The sequence below is a fragment of the Danio rerio genome, chromosome 24, assembly GCF_052040795.2.
Source record: "Danio rerio strain M-AB ecotype USA chromosome 24, GRCz13ab, whole genome shotgun sequence".
Taxonomy (NCBI): domain Eukaryota; kingdom Metazoa; phylum Chordata; class Actinopteri; order Cypriniformes; family Danionidae; genus Danio; species Danio rerio.
In genome coordinates, this window is record NC_141044.1 from 16,765,001 (window position 1) to 16,787,835 (window position 22,835).

Sequence of the window (22,835 nt, forward strand, 5' to 3'; positions counted from 1 at the left end):
TTATTTATTTGACGGGATTTATTTATTTTTTAGATGCAGTTCATTTAAAGAAGTACATAATTAGTAAACATGACTAATTCATATTTATGTGCGTTGAGATTGTAGTTTGAACATAGAGATTGTTTGCTTTAGGCAATATGATTTTTAATTTGTTTCCCTAAATGTTGGTTTTAGACTATATGTCACTTTTATTTTCCAAGTAGTACTTTCATGCTTTATAGGCTTGCTTTGAGCAATATGTGTTGCTTAAAAAACTTGTTTTACCACAAACACAATGTTTACTTTAGGCAATATGATTCATGTTGCATATTAATCATATTGCATAAATGTTATTTTCAGATTTTTTTTTCTAACTAATTGACTTTCACGCCTTTCTAAATAGATTAAGTGTATGACGTTTGGACAAAAATAAACGTTAATCAGGAATCTGCTGTGTTCAGGAGTTTCTTTGCCTATGAGAAGACATTAGTCAAGTCTACAGATGCAGCATCATCTGTTTATTGTCCTCCTGATTCTGCAGCTGTGAATGGAGTGAGGACTGTGGGTCATCAGGTCTGTGTGAAACAGCAGCTCAATTCATTCAGTCAGGAAAGATTTACAACAACTGTGTGATCATGTGCAAACTGTGCTGTTTTTAGTTTAAATAGGGGTTTACAAGTGAATGTGCATTATGTTGTTAATAGTACAGATTTTTTTCCCTCAATAGCTTTGCAGAATAATGCAATACAATAGAAAAGATAAGATTAAATACAGAGCAATATTATACACAAATATAAATGTCTGTCCTTGAATAAAATCCACAAAATGGATTTTATGCAGTAAATACAAGTGAGATATAGTATAGGTTCAAATAGAAAATGTTTTGGATATTACATATAAAAATATGTGTATATGGGTGGAATATTTTCAATAACCATTCAGCATATATATATATATATATATATATATATATATATATATATATATATATATATATATATATATATATATATATATATATATATATGTATATGTATATATATATATATATATATATATATGTATATATATATATATATATATGTATATATATATATATATATATATATATATATGTATATATATATATATATATATATATATATATATATATATATATAAATTATTATTATTATTATTTTTTTTTTTGTTTATTTTTTTAATGAAAATTAAACAACTTTCCAATTTTAAATAACATAAATACATTTTTTTTTTAAAAATGACCATACTACATTTAATTGTATTTTAAATAATTAATAAGTTATTGCTGGCAAATGGGTGAAACCCTAAGGTTTTAAATATTTAATATGACAAATTAATTGTATTTTGTTTGTGTTCGTAAAACTTTAAGACACTTGATAAAAATTTATATTTTACAATAGTTTACAATACATTAAATTATGTTAATAAACACAACTTTTTGCATTTAGTATTGTATTATATATGTAGAAATTTATATTAAGATTAATACATTTTCATTTTTGATAGTTCAATTTATCTAATGTCATTATTTTTAATGATCTCAAATGAAATCAAGAAATAGTGTTACATGTTACTTATTTGAACTCGTGTCTTTTTTTAGCAATAAAACATAAACATAACTAAAAAAGCTCTAATCAATATGTTACGTCTCAGGGTTGTTTGACCAAGACTGTTTGTTTTTGCCTCTAGACATGGGATATGAGACATGAGATAAAGTGGTTTTCCACAGATATTGCTTGATCTGAGAATGGCTTCGCTCTAAATGCATTATTTGAGGAGCTGCTTCATATTGCGTGTTGATTTTTATTGGTTATATAAACTTACCAGCTGCATTTCAGATATAGATTACGCTGTAAATAAGCAATGCTGCTCACATGTGACTGATAAAACTACACCATAAAACCCCATCTATAGCGCATTTATTTTGCATGCAGAGCAGGATTACTATTTAATAGTTTTCTGAAGAAATATAACCCCTCTCATTATTTTAACATTATATGTGGTGCATTTTCATGGTCACATTTGCCATTAATTGAACAAAATGAATGGGGGGAAACAAAAAAAAAATGTGTATGCTGGCAAAGTTGCTTTGAAAAGCCTGCGATTATGAATTTTACAGTTCAGTGCAGCTGACATTAACTGACCTTCTCACAAAGACATGATGCCCTTTGAACCCACACCTTTGGCATTTTCTCATTTTGACACTTATCCGAGTATAAATACACTTCTGGTCAAATGTTTAGGATCAGTAAGTTTTTTTTTAAAGAGGCTTTTTCTGCTCACAAATGGTGCTTTTATTGGATCTGAAATGCAGTAATAAATAAATAAATAAATAAAAAAAAACTGTGAAACTATTATAATTTGGAATAATGGTTGTCTTGATGAATGTTGTTTAAAATGTAATTTATTCCTGTGATTCAATGCTGAATTTTTACCATCATTACTCTAGTCGTCAGTGTCACATGATCCTTCAGAAAATATTATAATATCATAGTTTTCTGTTTTATTATGATAAATTATTATTGGCACTCAGTTTCTTTCTTGATTCATACTTTTGTGGTACATTTCAGTGATGCATTTAAGATATTTTGATGAACAGAAAGTAAAAAATTTAGAAATATTAGAATAATTTTGTTTTTTCACATCATACATGTCTTGAACAATTTGGTGTCATTGATGAATAAATGGGCGAGGCAGTGGCGCAGTAGGTTGTGCTGTCGCCTCACAGCAAGAAGGTCGCTGGTTTGAACCTCTGCTCAGTTGGCGTTTCTGAAGTTGAAGTTTACATGTTCTCCCAGCCTTCGCGTGGGTTTCCTCCGGGTGCTCCGGTTTCCCACACAGTCCAAAGATATGCGGTACAGGTGATTTGGGTAGGCTAAATTGTCCGTAGTGTATGAGTGTGTGTGTGAATGTGTGTGCTGATATTTCCCAGAGATGGGTTGCAGCTGGAAGGGCATCCGCTGCATAAAAACTTGCTGGATAAGTTGGCGGTTCATTCCGCTGTGGCGACCCCGGATTAATAAAAGGATTAAGCCAACAAGAAAATGAATGAATGAATGAATGATGAATAAATGTAAATACATGTGCGTACTTTTGGATGGTGAAATTAAGCAGTCACTCTTTTTTTTTTGCAATAATACTTGCTTAAAGAGTTGAATACTTAAATATATACAGTTTCATATTTGCATGTAATTTTAAATGGTTTTTAAAATAAGTAAATTTATATTCCTAATTAATATGATCCAACTCTTAAGATATTAAGATATTAGATTAATATCTTAGATTATATTGTTGTTGAGTGATTTTTATTTATTTATTTATTTTTTGAATTCTGATTCGAATGTTATTACTCGATTGAATGGGTGTTATCAGCTGATAGATATGGGCCAGTAGGGATCTTCTGCACTGACTGGTAGGCTTAGAAAGCCCTTATTATCCATCCACATGGTAATCAGCTGTAGATCACGTACGGCTGCGGCCTGAAGTTAACAAGAATAATTTATATTATTTATTAAATTACCCATATTGTCTTTTATTAATGTCTACCCCTACCTCAACCCTAAACCCAACCGTCACAGTAATGTAAAAACAGATCTGGATCTGGAGTCTTCTCTATTAGTATAGATGATTAACCACATGGATGGATGATAACAGCCTTCTGAGTCTACCAGTAAGCGCAAAAGGCTCCTACTGGCCCATATCTATCAGCTGATAACCCCTAATAAGTCCTATTTAATTGAGTGATAACATTCGAAGCTGGTGGATTGCATATTTATTTAATCAAAAATACACCAGAACGGTATTATTATTTAAAATAATATTTTTTGTTTAATATATCATAACATTTATTTTAAAACTTTTATTATTTAAAAAATTTTGAAAACAGCTAGCTGCTCGATATTTTTTTTTCTGGAAAACCATTATGTATTTCATACTTTGAGAAATATAAATTTTCATACATGATTGAAGTAAAATAATTGAGTTACTGTTAATTTCTGTTTTCCTTTTTAAAAATTTTAAAGTAATCTTCTGGTTTTGCCTTTTATTTATTTATTTATTTATTTATTTATTTATTTATATACTGAAATGTATGAAATTCGTATGCTGAAACAAGGCCACCCCAAAATAAAGTGTTACCAGTAAACGGTTAAAATGCAGCTTTGGTGAGCAGAATAGGCATATTTTAACATTTCAAGATGCACTAGGTGATCTGCCAAAATGCTTTCCGTTAGCGTAATATTTCCCTGACCTGCCGTCAAAAGCCATGCCTTCTAATCACGAATGCCCACATTAAAGATGATAGAGACTCTTTCGTTTATGTCATTCGCCTGTTAGAAAACTTTATAGTACTTATAATACTACAATTCTGTACAAAACTGTATTATATCTAGCATGTTTTCAGTTGTGTAGCAAGCAAAACCTGTCATAATGTACAATATTTCATGCATGCAAGGATTGCTGGTCTCACTCTCTCACGCACTTTGTCCTAAAGCGACTACTGTATGCTTAGTGCTTGACCAGCAGCGTCCAGGAATAAAACACTTATTATTAAGCCATACTTTTATGCTATTTGAGACTGAATATTCAAAATAGCATGGTAAATAATATAGATAGTGTGTCACAGGTTATCATTGTTCAAAAATGAACCAATTTGATGTGAATATAAACAAAACTTCACCTCAGTAAAGCGATAATAACGATATTGACCCATGTTTTGTTGTTAAACTACATAAAAATCAACATTATCAATGCTGTAAAAGGTCCCTTATGAAATTGAAAATATTCACATCAATCTTTGCCAGAAGATTTCAGTGGCTGAACAACACTTCCGTGTATATTAGCCATTCGTAAAACAACAATTTTTTTTTTTGTCTTTTGCCTTACACAGAATATAAAAATACATATAAATACATTTCGATCAATAATTTAATCATTAATATTGGAATGTGAAGACTTTCAACTAGCATAATAAAAAATGTTACTGCAGATTGTCACCTACTGCAGCTTTAACATAAAAACCAAAATCTTTCTGATCCCAAACTTTTTACAAGCATATCCAAATCCTCGAAATTATATGAGGATAAGTATTGATAACAACCCTCCAATACAAAAAAGTGCCGAAATGTAATGCTCAGATCTTTTAGATATATTCAAAAAGCCTCCATTACTGGTCTTTACCAGTCATTTGTATCTATTTGAGTGTAATCTGTTCATCTGATAAAATATGCTGATGAAACAGGCAGCTGCTGCTTTGAAGGGAAGGACTACTTGTCTCATCAGTGCTGGCGCAGTCTTTTTTCAGCGCAGAGTATCATGTTTTGAACAGTGGGATCAGCTTAGGGTTTCCCTGTGATGTCTCGCTCTGTTCCTCTTGTTTTGCTTCTCTCATTCTCAATCTTCTGAGACCTAGAAATGTAACGCATGAAAAACTAAACGGGATGAGAAAAATGATACAAATCATTTGATGTCTTTTTTTCTAATATGAAACTGAACTAGGAACTGAACGTGTTAAAAAAATGCTCTGTGGAAGGGCATATAGTTAACCTCTGGACAATGTTGATTGATGCGAGTATCTTGTGAAATGTGTTATTTTCACTTTATTTCATTCATCTAAAGCTGTAACTCACTAGGGGTGAGTGATTTGAATTTATTTTTTGCAATAGTACTGTGTGTGAATAAACATATGATTTTATCCTGTGAAAGACTAATGATTTTTTTATTTTTGCAAATCCATTAACATTCTTAATCAATATGAAATAAAATATTTATTTATTTATTTATTTATTTATTTATTTATTTATTTATTTATTTATTTATCAAACATTTATTTAAAATAAATTTGCTTAAGATTTTTGTGAAAAATCATTATTTTTTTATTGATACTTTCATAAATGTTAGGTTATATATTTATATTTAAGATAAATTGCTGTATTCATTCATATATGGCCTGCATGGGTTCAGTGTGCGAGATGCTCGGGACAGAAGACAGGATCATTACTGGCCCGATCGGGCCATTGCTGCCTTGTCACTAAAGTTTATTTTGCCTGTAACTATTTGTCAATTGTGTACAAATACAGTCTTAGAATCAAGAAACAGTTTGCGTTTTTAAACCTTCAAATGCTACCTTCTCTGTGAAGTTGTAAACACCATATTTCTTTTCGATTTCTTTTATCTGAGTTGCGTTTCCGAAAGCCATTGTTCGCAAACTAAGTTCGCAGGTTCCGTCAGTACAAACATAGTTTATTGATTTGCCATTTCCTAAATCCATAGTTTCAACGAACATTTGCAAACTGCATCGCAAAGTTGTATCCTTGCAACTACACCTCTTGAGCTGTAGTTAGAAACATAGTTCCAGGCTGTGTTCTATTCAGTTTAGTTTGAGTGATCTTCAAATTGGCATTTGCGTTGCCTTTAGAGTGCACTTTGAAAACATTGATGTCATTTTGAACTTAGCTGTGGCTCATGACAAAAGCTATATCTGTCTGTCTGTCTGCCTGTCTGCCTGTCTGTCTGTCTATAGATGGATGGATGGATAGAAAGATGTATAGATAGATGGATAGATAGATGGATAGATAGATGGATAGATAGATGGATAGATAGATGGATAGATAGATAGATAGATAGATAGATAGATAGATAGATAGATAGATAGATAGATAGATAGATAGATAGATAGATAGATTACACATCTCTTATTCCCCACTTGTAAATTGCTTCCTTGTCCTTCTCAAGGTTTTTAAAGTAATTTGCTGCAGTTTGTCGCTCTTTTGTTGTTGTTGTTGTTGGTGTTGTTGTTGTTGTTATTATTATTATTATTATTATTATTATTATTATTATTATTATTATTATTATTATTATTATAAGTAGTAGTAGCAGCAGCAGCAAAAGTACTGTGGTTGTATTTAACTTTTTTAAATATAGGTATGTTTTTTTTATCAATTGTAAGATTATCTTATTTAAGTATACTTGCTTTTGATACATTTTTTCCCATGTTTTCCCCCATTCCCTTTGCATAATTGATCCATAATAAGAGCCTTGTAAAGTCTGTCCATTCTGAAATTCCCTCTAACCTTGTACTTTCACATCTGTCTCAGATCACGTCATCTGTCTGTTGTCTTTGTCCCAGACAGTCACTGTTTATGCCACTTAATGTACAAGCTGCTTTCTAATGCATTGTGGATCCATAGAGAATCATGCAAGCTTATCCTGCAGCGGTCGACTTAAATCAGCCTTTCCTCTCAACACTTCCAGCGCAACTCTAATCTTATTTAAGCTGTTGTTGCAAGCCACTACTTGACCCATATTTGACAACTGTCTCTAAACGGACAGGCAGTTTAGTAATGGCAGAGATTAGTGTTTGACAGAGATCATCCTAACATGCCATTCTGGACACTGTCTAGCAGTAAAGCTTATATAATAGATATTAACTGCTAATAATACACTGCTGAAAAAAGAAATTGGAAAATTGATTTTGGAAAAACAGTGATTATTTGTGGTGGTTTGAGGGTTCTTCTAAAAAAAAAAGCAGGAGGCTTGATTTTTCATAAATATTTCTTTAATTATTTCAACATGGGAAACAAAACTAAAACACTTGGCCGAACAAACATTAAATTAAACAGTTATTAAATGAAACAAAAATAAAAGATTTGGGGCACAGGTAGACATAGGCTGGTATAAGATTCTAATGGTATGATAAACTTGTCAATATATATAAATAAAGGATAAAAATATCATGGCTTTAAGGTTTTGTGGTGCAAAGCGTCAAAAGGATCCTTGCATTCGGCTGAAACAAGCAAACAACAATTGTATCGCGCCTTGCGCCACATTGCGCCGGGTGTATGATGGGGCCCTATGTGTTAGCTATGAAAGAAAGAACAATTCAAATGCTTGTTGTAATCATAATTGTTAAATGCCTTATGATTATTTAAATTATGTGCGCGCTGGCTTCACTTTCAGTTCCAGGTGCGGCTCATGGTTGCTGTCCCTGTGAGAAAAACTCACACACACACATGCAAATCATACCTCCCTCACGGCCCTCAAATATCGCTCTGTGCAACAAACTGAAAATTATTTACATCCTTATTACCAGTTATTCACCACCTATGCAGGTTCTGTTCACTAAAGTAGGCGTCATTGGTGTGCACACACGCATTCTCTGTAGTAAACAAACAGCTCGCAGTCAGCTTGTGTAATTTCGCGGCCGGGAATACATCATTACATATACAGTAGTTAGAAATGACATTTTTGGATGAATTATACCTTATAAGTACAGTATGTGACACTTTTAATGTCATTTTAAGGTGTATGTTGCTGTAAAGACGTGTGCGACCGCCTTCACACTTCTCTCCTGACTTTGAAAATATAATTGGCTTATAAATATAAATGAGTTTTTTTCGTGCAGCCCTAGGTGCAAATGTCGGTTAAAATGTCAGAGAGATAAGCGTTTTCTATTATTTTATTAATTTATTAAAGCGTTTTATTAATTATTTTAACATTTGGAGTGATTGTAAGAATGTGACTGTTGCAATTGTGCAAAACTGGTGCAAGTGTCAGTTGAAGTGTCAAAGAGATGAAAGAATGTTTTCTACAGGTGGTTTGTCAAGCCCACTCACCTGTGTGAGGCACACTCTGAACTGATAATGTTTTAGGGTTGTCGTGTGGTGAGAAGGTGGGGGAAGAAGGGGTGCTGGTTTTGTTCACAGGGGTTCAGGTGATCGCATGCATGATATCTGCATAATATTTGCATAATAGTCCTGTAATCAGACTCTTGTAAACTCTGTTTTAGAAAGTGTGTTAATTAGTAAAAAAAAATGTATTTTTCATACCTTTGAAAAGAGTCACACGATTTTTAATAATGCCCTGCTCTTTCAGCAAACTCAAATAGGTAATTTCAGCTATGTGCTAACTAAACCCGGAGTGCACGCCATTTCCTTTGTGATTTTGATGTATGAATGCTTATTATCTGACACGAGTTTAATTTTTCGGGTCTCTCGTGTGCACTCAGATACATTACACGCTACTGTGCCGCATTCATTCCTATTCTGTTTTCATGTTCATGCTAATCGTGTTTATCCAGCTTTCATCAAATTGATTCAAACAAAGAGCGGAAGACAAATTGGAGGCTCTTATTAGGGCTGATGAATTGCCCCCCACAGCAGCAGAAGCGGCAAATGTTATTCAGAGTGAATAATGCTGCACTATTGTGCCATTTCTCTCGCAGATAAATCTTCACTCCAACATTCCGCATCATCGATCCCTGCTGTTTTTAATTACAAAACACACTTTTGTTTCGAATGGGAGGAAACATTACTATTACCTGTCATGGATGTGTGTGACACAAATGGTAGATGCTTCAGTGTTGAGGAAGTAAGTGTTGTTTTTGCCATGTTATTTTCACTTATCGTCTCAATTGCTTTGAGTGCAGGTCATGTCATGGAAACACTTTGAGGAGTGTTTTATATGAATGTTAAGTTGCACTACAGGATTATCATGTTAATTGTGTTGTTTATGTCACATTTCTGACATTTCTACTCAGAATTATGACTGTATTTTAAAGAACTGTAAGTTCTATTGTTGCAATAAAGTCACATTTCTAAGAAAAGTCGTAATTGCTAAATGTAAACTAAAATTTGAAAGAAAGCATGGCCTTTAGGGCTGCAACTAAGAATAATTTTAGTTACCAATTAATCTGTTGATTTATTTTTTGTTTAATCAATGAATCAGATAAAAAAAAAGAAAAGCATTCATTTCCAAGCCTTTATTCAAAAACAGAACAAAAATATTTAGAAAGAACATCCCTGAGCTGTTATAATACTACTACTACTGCTACTACTACTACTACTACTACTACTACTACTACTACTACTACTACTACTACTACTACTACTACTATTACTAATAATAATAATAATAATAATAACACAATTTAATAATTTATAGTAGTTTTGTCCTGTTAATAAGATATAATCTCAAACAGAAATTTTAAGCATCACTGTTTTCCTGTCTAGTCTTGATCTAAGATATTTTTTTATATGTTTATACTGGAAACGAGATGAAATTACTAAGTAAGATTTTTTTTTGCAGTGTAGCTATACATGTCAACAGATTGAAAAATTAATAATCCAAAAAAGGTGAGAGAATAAAACAGTGTCTTTGCACTTAGCATTGCAAGACTAAAGTTACTATACCACCGCTGCTTTACTTCTGGTATTAACCCATTCACTGGTAAGTTTAAAAGATTCATCTGGATCCGGGAGTGAGTTTTGTTATGAGGCGATCATTAATTTAGAACGTTCACCCTTAATGTTTCCGTGACTATGCTTCATGTTTGTCACATGACACACCACAGCCACAATATTGCTGTTTGACAGATGTACCCCTTTTATTATGCTTTTTTGTTTTCATACAAAATATTCATGTGCTTTCTTATCATGTCATGAAGTACCTGATATTCCAGTTTACAAAAACGTGAGTTTTTTTTTTTTGTTGTTGTTGTTTAAAAGACATAAATGGTCGTTGCCATGTTCATGTGCGGCTACGTGTTTTCCTCAATCATAGCAGAACATGCAGGATTCAGCACATAAATTCATCAATTACTCCCAAAATGCATGTAAGCAAGTGGCTGGCCAGTTGGGATAAATGTATTGTTTTACTAGTACTTGTGTGTTTACATGCCTAAAACATAAAATAAGCACTGGGTGATTAAAAACACTGCATAGTTGTGATAATATAACTTGTCTTTCTCTGGCTCAGTGTCAGCCAACGCGCCAAAGCTTAGTTAGAATTGTTCACGTCATGCTTGTCAAGCTGGATAACAAGTTAACACCAGCACCAGGGACATTACGTTCCTCACTTCAAAATGGGACAAAAATACAATTCTGTAGTGTTTTACCCTGCTGTTGCTCCCTTTCTTCTCATCAGAGACTCCAAAGTGTTTCAGGTGCTGGATCATTGCTGTGGTGCTCCCGTCATCACTTTCGCATATTTGGCCGTTAACACACTTTTTAGTTTATTTAGTGTGAAATGCTCCCACTCCTTGGATGACTAGGATCACACTAATTTCTCTGCCTTTGCCATGTATCTTTCCTCTAACGTTACCTCCGTTCGTTTTTTTTGCTTCGTCCTGTCTATGAGGCACTGATCTTTGCTGGCATCAGTACGTGAGAGAGGCAGAGTCACTCCACTCCACGTTTAATATATTTTTTTTTACCAATCAAACGCCTTTGAGTCGCGCAACACTATGAATCGATTATGTATTTTTTTTGCTATTAGTAAACTATTTTAAAGGATTTAATTGATTTGTTGGTGCAGCCCTAATGGACATGTTCAATTACAGAAAATAAAATTTGGAATTGCAGGAAAATTCCTGTAAATTCATAACTGTGAGAAATAGTCAGTATTCTGAGAGATAAGTCATGTAAACATGTTTTGTTCTGAATTGTGAGAAGTCACAGGCATAGCCGACCCTTCCTATAAGCGAACTAAGCGGCTGCTTAGGGCCCCACCGCCACTAGGGGACCCCCACAACTCTACTGGTGCGAGCCGCTTCCTTGTGTTTTTATTTGCATTTTACAATTATCTTCATTGACAGTGCTTTAGTACTTAAATATTTATAAAATATCACTTTAAAATATAAAAAAAATCACAATTTTATTAAAGTTAGATTTGTTTTCGTGTGAAGGTCATGTGATCAACAGGAAGCTTGCAGCATCTTATTTCTCATATGCATTCTGTGTTCTGGCAGTTCGAATTTGTTCTTCCAAGGTAACCTGGAAAACTGACCGGTTCACACTAGAACGTGAATCCGTACACAGATACAACCACCATGGCATTTGAATAGTTGCCTGCCCCATTTGTATACCTGATTTATTTTGAAAATTGGACTGCGAAAATGAAACTAAACTAAAGTTTTTCTTCAGGCATAGAAAAACAGGAGGAAAATGATGACGAGAAGAGACGAGCACAAAATCATTTTTAGCATCACTTTTAAGTGCTTATGGTGATGTTAAAGACATAATCTAATAGCACAATTATCCAAAATGAGCAATTACAGATTAATAAATGCTGTATTTTTTTTTTTAATCTAAAACACATTTTACTGAAATGCAATATTACTGAAGTATCTTTCACTGACATATTTTGCACACAGGTAATTTTTTTTTCTGAGACACGTGTATAAAAGTCATGGTCTAATTGAATTAATCATAGTTTAATATAAGCTCTGGACCCTGCAACTAAAAAGTAAGAAAAAGTAAAGCAAAGTAGGAATAACTGGTCCCTTTATTAAGGATTGTTTAATTCTTCATTTTTAAAGCTGCTATTTGACAAAAAATGTGCTCTTTTTAAAATGTCCAAATCATTCAGACAGTTATTAAGTAGAAGAAATCAGGCTTTACTTTTCTGTTTCATTGATTGTATTTAATAAGCAATAAAATCAGTGTGGGCTGGTTTGCAATGGCAATACATTACTATTTAGAGCAAGGTAGGGTCCCAGAATTATTCTGCTTAAGGCCCCCAAATGTACAGGGCCGGTCCTGGTCACAGGTGTGAGAAAAGACTTTTGAGAGCTTGTAAACGCACAATGGCTTTAATGTAAAAACATAAATATTCCCTGAAATAAACTTGATTTTCTTTTCCTTGTTTGCATTTCTAAGCTCATTTGTTTGAATTGTGTCTTTATCTTTATCTTTAAATCATGGGAGTTAAAGGAAAAAAGTACAATATGTAAAATCAGAATAGTGAAACACTATAAATTGTAAATAGTCACAAATTTGAGGGAAAAAAAGGTTAAATTTTGAAATAAACTCAAAATATCAAAAAAAATAATAAAATAAAATAAATAGTCAGAGTTTTATTGAAAACTCACAATTTTGAGCAAACAAGTCAGAATTACAAAATATAAACTCTGAATTGGAAAGCATCTATATAAACAATGGCAAGAAATGAAATAAAGTCTAAAACTCTTTAAAAAAAATCCTTTGGGTTTATATATCGGAATTGTGAAATAAAATATTAAATTACCTATTTTATCTGACAGGTGGAAACAAGCTTCCATAGTTTTCCTACTATATTCTGTTTAAAAGTTAAATAATGTTGTAAGAGCAAAAAGTGAGTGAAATCGTTCCACATTCATGCTGATAACAGTCAGAAGTCTTTTATTCAAGGTCATCTGAGAGCTGCCATTTAGCCAATCTTCAGTCTGAAAAGTCAAATTGCACATGCTGAATCTGAAAAGAGCCTTTTATCTTTGATTTTAACCATTGACAACTTCTGAAGCTGAGTGTGGACTAAACTGATGCTTGTCACCTTTTCATGTTATAAAAGAAGAGTTCAACAAAAGATTCTATCGATATAAAACAGTATAGTATTAAACAGTTGAAGGCAGAATTATTGTTATTGATTGTGATACTTTTTCAAATATTTTGACATTACTTTTAAAGTGATGTTTAACAGAGCAAGGTCATTTACGTAGTATTTCTGATTATATTTTTATTATACAAGGCTTTTTTTTTATTTAGTTTGGCTGAGACTAAAACAGGTTTTACATTTACAAAAGTATTTTCAAGGTCTGTTATTAGCCCCATTAAGATTTTTATTTTTTCTCAGTAGCTTAAGATATCATGGTGGGTAAACTTAGAGCGGAGTGGAGAGTACCACAAATATTTTTTTTTTATAATCCTATTTGCTAAAATTATGAAAGAAAAACTCTACCATCAAGACTACCAGAAAAAGGAAGCAGTGTTGCCAGATTTGCCGGTTTCCCGACCACTTGGGCGTTTTTGAATTTGATTGTGCGGGTAAAAAATGGCATAGGCCGGTTGACAAAATCTTAGAGGTTTTAAAATGTAAATTTTATATGCAACTTATTTAACAAAACATAACTGTGTGCTCCTCCTCCATTCAGTAAGCAGTGACCAGTGCATATTGCAAACTGCGTAGGCCCATCCCATCCGCAAGAGCAGGTGAAGGAAATTTGTATTAAAATCTGAATCCATGGACAAATCTGACTCCCCCTCGTGTACACGTGCATCACGCAGCGCCTGCAGTTTAACTCACAGCAGTTTATCATAACGCTTCTATTGATCATTTTTTCTGCAGTTGACAGCAATAACAAACATAGAAGTGTTGTCTAATTGACAAGCAGCACCTAATTATGTTCAAAAGAACTTAAAATGCCAAATGAGACTAATTTATACCCCATTTCGAAACTAAATACTCTAATAGGTAGTGTAATCTACACAACAATTGTGCAGTGTGTGGGTGAGAGGGGGCAGTGTTTTAATGTGATCGTTATGTTGTGGTTCTGTTACTGCTAGTGTTGATTGCTGCTTGGTTATAACAATTAAAGTAATTACATAAAATTTTTAAATAAATTCAAATTAAATAAAACCGTTAATCTAATATTTTTTTAAATTTATTTATTTATTTATTTTGTGTGTTTTAGCAAGTTTTGAACTGCTTAGGGGCTGGAAAAAGTCAGCTGTATCTGGCTACACTAAAAGAAAGAAAAGACTGATAATCAGAGCCAGAGGAGAAAATAATGTCAAATTTACTCTCAGCCCCATAGACGCTGCATTAGAAACACCTTACATAAGTGGTAGTTCGTTTGGTAGTTGTAGTTTGACCAAAAATTATTTAATACAATCACAAATGCATACAAACACGTCATAACAGTCTTGTGAAAAGGGTCTGTACCACTATTGTCCAATGACTTGCCTAATTAACCTAGCTTTCCTAGTTAAACTACACTTTAAACTGAATAATAGTATCATGCAAAATAACTACAAAATTATTAGTGTTATAATTATGATAATGAAATAAGTTGTTAATCAAAAATGTATTAAAAATATTAAGTTTACCCATTTGCTAGAAAAAAAAAATATCTATGTTGAAAAGGACTTGGAAAATATACTCTATATAAAAAAGCAATTTCACAGGAGGGATAACAATTCTCACTTCTTCTGTGCCTTTAAATTAAAGCCACTATTCACAGAAAACAGTCTCGAGCATCCATTGACTGTTTAACAACAAAGGTTTTCACTAAATAATTATTTTTATTTAATTGCTTGCCCAATTTTCAGAATTTATATATAGTGCCTTCATACTTTGTTTTTTCTGTGAAATAACTTCTAACCTGTCCTATTAAATAAAGTGATCATATAGGCATATACACCCAAATCTATATTGTATCTCATATTGTATTCTATTCACTTCTTCATTGTTTGGGCTTTGAAATTCTGTGTTTGCATAAAGCTGTAAAGCTGAGCTAATCTAAGAACTTTGGATTTCTGTTCATTGTTATTATTTCTCAAGCTTTCTTTTCCCAAGTCCCACAAGTCTTAAAGGGATGGTTTACCCAAAAAAAGACAATTCTGTCATCATTTACTCACCCTCCACTTGTTCAGAACATATTTGAGTTTCTTTCTTCTGTTAAACTTTAGCAAATATATAATGAGGTATACCTTAAAGGAGAGTAACTGATGAGCAAAGTAACTATAACTGTAATTTACATGCACTTATTCACTAAAAGGTAAAGTAAGGGATTACTTTTAATTTCTAGGTAATTTAATTACAGTTATTTATAATAAATTTGTCTTAAATGGCATTTTCAACAGTTCTTTATAAATCAATTGAGAGAAGCAGAGTAATATATATATATATATATATATATATATATATATATATATATATATTGTCCGACAATTGCACATGCTTAAAGAACAATGAAACAAGTATGTCAATATGTGGCATGTATGAAATATGGTGCCATTACTTTGAAATGTTTTATGTTTTGATAATTTTAATAGCAAACAAAAATAATATTCCTATTATGAGTATTAGCTGGAGAACCAGCCAGTTACCCTAGAGGGCGCTCCAGCTACAGTATATGAAAACTTCACAAGCCATTCACTCTGACTACACCTCCCATCATGAATTACAACTTACAGCTGAATCAGTTTACTAATCTGGACACTGACACACACACACACACACACACACACACACACACACACACACACACACACACACACACACACACACACACACACACACACACACACACACACACACTGTTGTTGAACATCGACACTGATTACACTCACTGTATAAACACTCACATGCAAAAAATTGCTGAGTCTTGTTCATCTGTTATAGTGTGCAATTCCAAGAATTTTCTGGTTCTTGTTTTTGTTTCCCTGTGTTTTGACCTTGGATTGTTTTTAGATTTGAGTGTTTCTGCCTGCCTTGACCTTTGCTTGGTTTATATTGATAAGCAGAGAAACGCTTTGTGAAACAATTAAATAGTCAAAGAAAAAGTGTTGAGGCTTTCAAAACGTTTTAAAACCATCTCTACAGTGACACTTAGTGGTCATTTTCAGGTATTGCTCTGAAACAACTTCAACACGGTTATGCAAATTAAGGAATTACACCTTATGCTGTAAAGTTAAAATAAAGTGTTTTGTTTTTGACATCTGAATTATCTCCTTGTGAATAGATATGTTATTTTGGTCGTAAAAAGTTGAGATTATTAAAGAAATAGTCACAATTTAGGTCTTTCAAATGTGGTTTTGAATCATTTCGGAGCAATGTTTCAAAACATCTGTGGTTTGGGATCTTGACATTAGAGGTCTGCGTGGGACTGTTTTTATATATCCCGCGAGGTTTTGTTTCACACCCGTTCGCTCCCACTGTATATTCAGACCTTGTTCACCCGCTGCCTGCTTAGAATAATTTTCTACCCGACCGTTCCCGCTAAATTTAGATTTCTGGTTTCCAAAATCTCACGTTTAAATTGGGTATACCTAAAGAGAGGGATAACACATAAAACTGTATTGTGCAAGGATTGTTGGCTTAATGTCAGTTTTTTTGTCCCTTTGTTATGAGACATGAGTGCCACCTTAAACCTGTGGACTGCTAAAGGGTTCAACTTTGAAGTATTACCATATTGTGCAAAGAGGATTTTTTTAACAGTAAACTGACTGTTTTTATTGAAAGCTGAATGTACTTCAAGAATGAGATATTTTTTTTGACATTTTGCTCTGCCATGGTAAAGCCCGCTCTGTGGACATTTATGCAGATGATGCACATACAGGTTGTGCGAAAAAAAAAAAAAAAAATTAAATTAAAAAAATAAATTAAATAAAATTTTAAAAATTAAAATGTAAAAATAACAAGTAAAAAGCACTGGTCATAACGTTCATTATGTGTAACAATCATGATCACTGGCTTTACCGTGCTCAATAAGATTGAAGAAATCATAAATGCTGTTCTGAAATAACAACGAGACTCAGGAATGCTATATTTTTAGACCACTTTTTCTCATTTAAATAACATCAGAGTTACCGTCCACTATCACGTTTTCTACAGAAATTTATTCTCGACAACGAGCACATTTAGATGGACACCACTCTAATGCTTCGATTTTAATACAATACTCTGAATAAGACTCTACCATTTAAACAGCAATTTGTTTATTTATTTTTATGTATTTTAATTTTTTTTTTTTATTAATTAATTCAATTGTTTTCATTACCTTAATCTGACTAAAGTCATAATCGAAGTAAGCGGAAATTTAATTAAGACATACGGAGTATTCCTAATTTAGTCGTATTATTAAGGTGCAGTACAGGAACTGTTGTTGCTGCATGAAATGCCAGAGGAAACTAGCGTTGAATGGTAACGTAATGATGTTAATCGAACTATGTACTATAACATGAACATGAAAGGAAAGCTCAAAAAGCAACTCTTGTAAACAGTCTAATCATATTATTGTCTTACTCAGAATAAGGCAAATAATTAGATTACAGATGTACATGTAAATGTAGTCACTGTGTCGAAATGTCAGTGCCACATCAGACATCAATATACTATTGGATTATGCTTTTTAGGATACCCCTGTTGTTGCTGTCTGATCCCTTTGACAATTGAACATCACTCAGGTACAGTAAATAAAGCTACATTTAAAATTCTACCTCTGTTGTCACAGGTACCTCATTGAAACAGGTCCTATTTGACTCAAATTTAAAGAATTAAGAGTTTAATGTATGTCCACTGATATTTATGGCGATTTTTAAGTATTTAGTCCTAAAAATTAGTTACTGATTGTTTTTAAAAAAAAGTCATTTTCAAACAGAGTTATTATAAAAACAAATTGAATACTATGATGCAATTACTTAAGTCACTTACCAACACTGATTTAAATTGTTGGGTAATCTATCCCTTTAAACTTAGTAATATATACTGGGTATATGACATGTTTTATATATAACTTCTTCTTGTCGTCTTGTTTAATTTAATGAGTATCATACACTGCAACACACAGGCGTATACTTCCACTCTTCAGAGACTGTCAATTTGTATGGAAAATGTTCACCTCAGAATTAACGTACCAAAGGTCCATTTACTCAGCCCCTGTCTCCCTTAATCATTTTGCACACATTAATCATATCCGTGTCTCCTGGGTCTTGCTCATCTCTAGTTATTCTGCAGTCTTGTGTCTGTAAGCGCAGTACAATGTGTGCTTTGAGCTAAAGTAACAACACCAATCTGGCCAGCCCAACCCCAGTTATGCTAGCATGGCCCATTGAACACACTTTTAGGGTTTTGTTTTCCACAGGGCAATTTTATTTCACTCTTATATCACTTTCTTTCCCACAGAACATCTTGGTTTCCCTTTTTTTCTCTCTCTCTTTCTCTCTCAAGCTGAGAAAGTTCTTGATGCTTGAGGCCTCAGAGAATTTGCTATGTGGACATGCTATCTGCTTTCCTCTGCCAGAAGCCAAAAATGTGTTTTCCATGCTACTTTGTACCCTTGGATAAACCACAATCCATAGTGTAGCTTGGCTTAATTCTTTTCCTCATAATTTCATAGACCGTGTACATTTATGTGTAGTGCTGACCCCAGTATGAGGACACCATCCGCCTCTGGACTGTTTCAAAGTTTATGTAAATATGTCTCTGCATTGCAAGATAAAATTCAGGCCAGTGATGTATGTTTTTTTCACTAATTTTTTTTTATTTAATCATGTTATATTCATTATTTTTAGTCTGGTTTTCACAAGCTGAAATGACTAAACGTTTTGTTTGATGTTAATATGAAGAGTCCAACATAACTGGACTTTTTCATACTTTATATTTGTACAGTATATCTCTGTTTGTCTGTGTGCGCTGCAGACAGCCTGTGGATTAATAGTCGAAAGCCTAATGGAGCCTTATGTTCATTTACAGTTATAGTGAAATAGTTAGCAATGTGTTTTAGTTTCAAATAGATTGATCGTACATGGTTTCCTTTTTTTTTTGACTAATTTAGTTCAAATATACGAACAAACTTTTCACATCATCAGTGATTTTCATTTTAATGAAAAATAACATTAAAATAAACTATCTACTACTACTACTACTACTACTACTACTACTACTAATAATAATAATAGTAATAATAATAATAATAATAACAATAATGAAGCCACAACATTGGTTATTAAAAGCATTTAATGATTTTTTTTTCAGAAGAGTTGAGAATGTGACTTATTTTTTTATTGCTTTTTTTCTTTCTTTATTTGCTAAGCTTTCGTAATTATTACTATCTGACAAAAGTCTTGCCATCGATCCCAGTTTTAAGAGCAACAAATAATAGCTTGACCTCTAGTTGATCATTTGGAAAAGTGGCAGAAGGTAGATTTTTCAGATGAATCATCTATTAAACTGCATCCCAATCATCACACATACTGCACAAGTCCTATTGGAACCCACATGAATCCAAGATTCTTACAGTTTGGTGTAGGAAAAATCATGGTTTGGGGTTACCATTTAGTATGTGGCCATGCAAGAGATCTGCAGAGTGGATGGCAACATCAACAGCCTGAGGTATCAAGACATTCGTGCAGCCCATTACATTACAAACCACAGGACAGGGCAAATTCTTCAGCAGGATAGTAGTGCTCCTTCTCATACTTCAGCCTCCACATCAAAGTTACTAAAAGCAAAGAAGGTTAAGGTGCTCCAGGATTAGCCAGTGCAGCCACCAAACATGAACTTTATTGAGCATGCCTGGGGTAAGATGGAGGAGGCATTGAAGATGAATCCAAAATATCTTAATAAACTCCTGCAAGAAGGCTGTCTTTGCCATTCCATGTGACTTTATTAATTCGTTATTTGAGTCATTGTCGAGATGTATGGATGCAGTTGTCCAAGCTCATGGGAGACATACACAATATTAATAATTTTCCTACTGCATCATTTTATATTCTATACTATACATTGTTTATGTTAAGTGACGAGACTTTTGTCTAAGCAAAGTCAGACCTTACTGTCCTAAAGAGGTATTAAAAATCAAAGCATGATCATATTTTATTTTGGTAAAAAAAAAAAGAAAAGTGTAATCTAGAGGCACTTCTGATACCAAATGATCAACTAGAAGTTGTTATTTGTTGTTCCTAAAACTTGGATAGGCGACATTACTTTTGTCAGGTAGTGTCTGTGACTCCTGTGTGTTTCACTGTTACTCTTTTAGTTGGCAGCAAGCAACTGTGCTTATGACAGTCATTGAATCATCCAGTCAACTAATTGGTTTAAAAACACAGATTCATTCAAGAATGAAACGAGTGATTCATTAAATGGTTCTTGTATTGGCTTTATTTTGAACTATTTATCTGCAGATATAAACAACATATTGACTGTAATATGCAATACCTAAGCTCTAAACTCTTGTTTCTGGGAGTTAACAGTAAATCCATGTCTTGATTTTAGGAAACAAAATCTCTTATTCTTGTGTAATTCATTTATTTATTCATTAATTTTCTTTTCTGCTTAGTCCCTTTATTACTCTGTGGTCGCCACAGCAGAATTCAACTCATCCAGCATATGCTTTACTCAGCGTATGCCCTTACAACTGCAATCTCATCTCTGGGAAACATCCATACACACTCATTCAGACTCATACACTATGGACAATTAAGCCTACCCAGTTCACCTGTACCGCATGTCTTTTGGATTGTGACATGAACGTAGGAGAACATGCAAACTCCACACAGAAACACCAACTGACTCAGCGGAGGCTAGAATCAGCGACCTTCTTGCTGTGAGGTGACAGCGCTACCTACTGCGCCACTGGGTTACTTGTTTGTGTAATTGTTTTTAATTAAGTTGCTGTGTTTTAGCGACTATTACTGGTGTTGTAAGGACATTGTGTCTGCATTAAGGTGAGCAGATTTCTATGCATATGGATGTTTTTTTTTTTTTTAATTGTGTATGTATTTATACTTGCATGTTGGGCTTTCAGGAAATGAGCGAGCTGATGCAGCTGCTAAAGACACTTTGAAGCAAGTGGTGAACAAATGTCAAATTCCTCCTTCAGAGATGCGACCTTTTATCAACGTTTACATTTTAAATAAGTGGCAAGAGGAGTGGAATGCATTGGAAAACAACAAATTACAGGAAATCCAACCTGAAATCTCAGAATTTTAAGACATTTTAAGACTAGATTGATGAAGTGATTTGTACCAGGTGTCCTATTGGACATACAAGATTAACCCACGCCTTTTTTACTTAAAGATGAAGACCACAATGTTTGTGCTGCACAACTCCACTTACTGTGAAACGCATTTTGTTTGGACTGTCCTACTTTTAATGATTCCAGAAGACTTTTTTATGAAATTAACTCTCTTAAGGACATTTTTAGCAAAGTGACACCAGGAAAAAGTATTAACACTAAAAATCTTATTTAGCTTGTGTATTCATTTGTTTGTTGTTCTAAATTGTTTATTTATTATTGAAATGTTTTTTGCCATGAAAATAGCCTTGGTTGCTGACATGGCAATAAATAAAAAATACATTACATGTAAATATACATATTCAGTGAGTTATTTATAATATTTTCACTTTTTAACCTCTTAAATTCAATTTTTGATTAAATACAAAAACTGTATTCATTGAAAAATAAATTTTTAGGTCATTTATTTAGTTACTTATAATGTACTTGCCTTAAATACTGTAAATACAATTAACAGTTCTTTTTAAATGATTTCCGAGAGCCAGAATAATTGTATTTTGTACAAATATATTTGTAGAATAATTCAATTTATTTTTTTTTACTAAAAAGGTTTTCTTAATCAACGTGATTGCACATTCTTAAAAACATTATTCATTTAATCTTTGAAACTGTTTTACTTTTTTTTTGCAAAGTTATTTGATAATTAAATTTAATTAACTTAAAAGTATTAACATTTTTAGCTAAAAAGCCCTGTTTCAGTCTCATTTCTATTGTCTTTTGTTAAGATTTTATAAATTTTTTTGTAGTAAGTCAAGAATTAAAGTTTTCACAAAATAATTAAACTACTTTTCAGCCATAGTCATTAGAAAAGTCATTTAAATACAATTTTAACTATTTAATTAGTAATTAATACAATTTTTAACTAACTTACCCAACACTTGTATCTGTGTAGAAACAGCAGAATTTCTTGAACATGGCAACACACTACTAACTCAACCCAACCAGTCCCTAACCCCCTTCAGCATGCCTTGGGCAGGAATTATTTAAATTAGGATATTGTGATGTGTGTACGTTCCCTGAAGAAAACTCAGGACTACTGTTGAGCCATTTAAAGGAGTTTAGAAAATGATACAGAGAATAATTCCCCTTTTGTAAACAGCATTTAACAGCAGCAAACATTACACTAAAGGAAGAGGAAAATGTATTAAACAGAATAGGTCCCTTTTAACATCACAATTTGCATAAACCTGCAATATACAGTATTCATTACTTGCACTCTTCAACTGTAATTCGTCCTATACATGTTTCCTTTTTCTTCCAAAAAGTGAATTTCTGATATCATCCA

At 32.8% G+C, this 22,835-nt stretch overlaps 1 protein-coding gene across 6 annotated transcripts in view; it reads left to right on the forward strand.

The window, feature by feature from the left end:
• Nucleotides 1-22,835, forward strand: part of dok6 (docking protein 6) — a 155,078-nt gene that overhangs the window by 341 nt on the left and 131,902 nt on the right.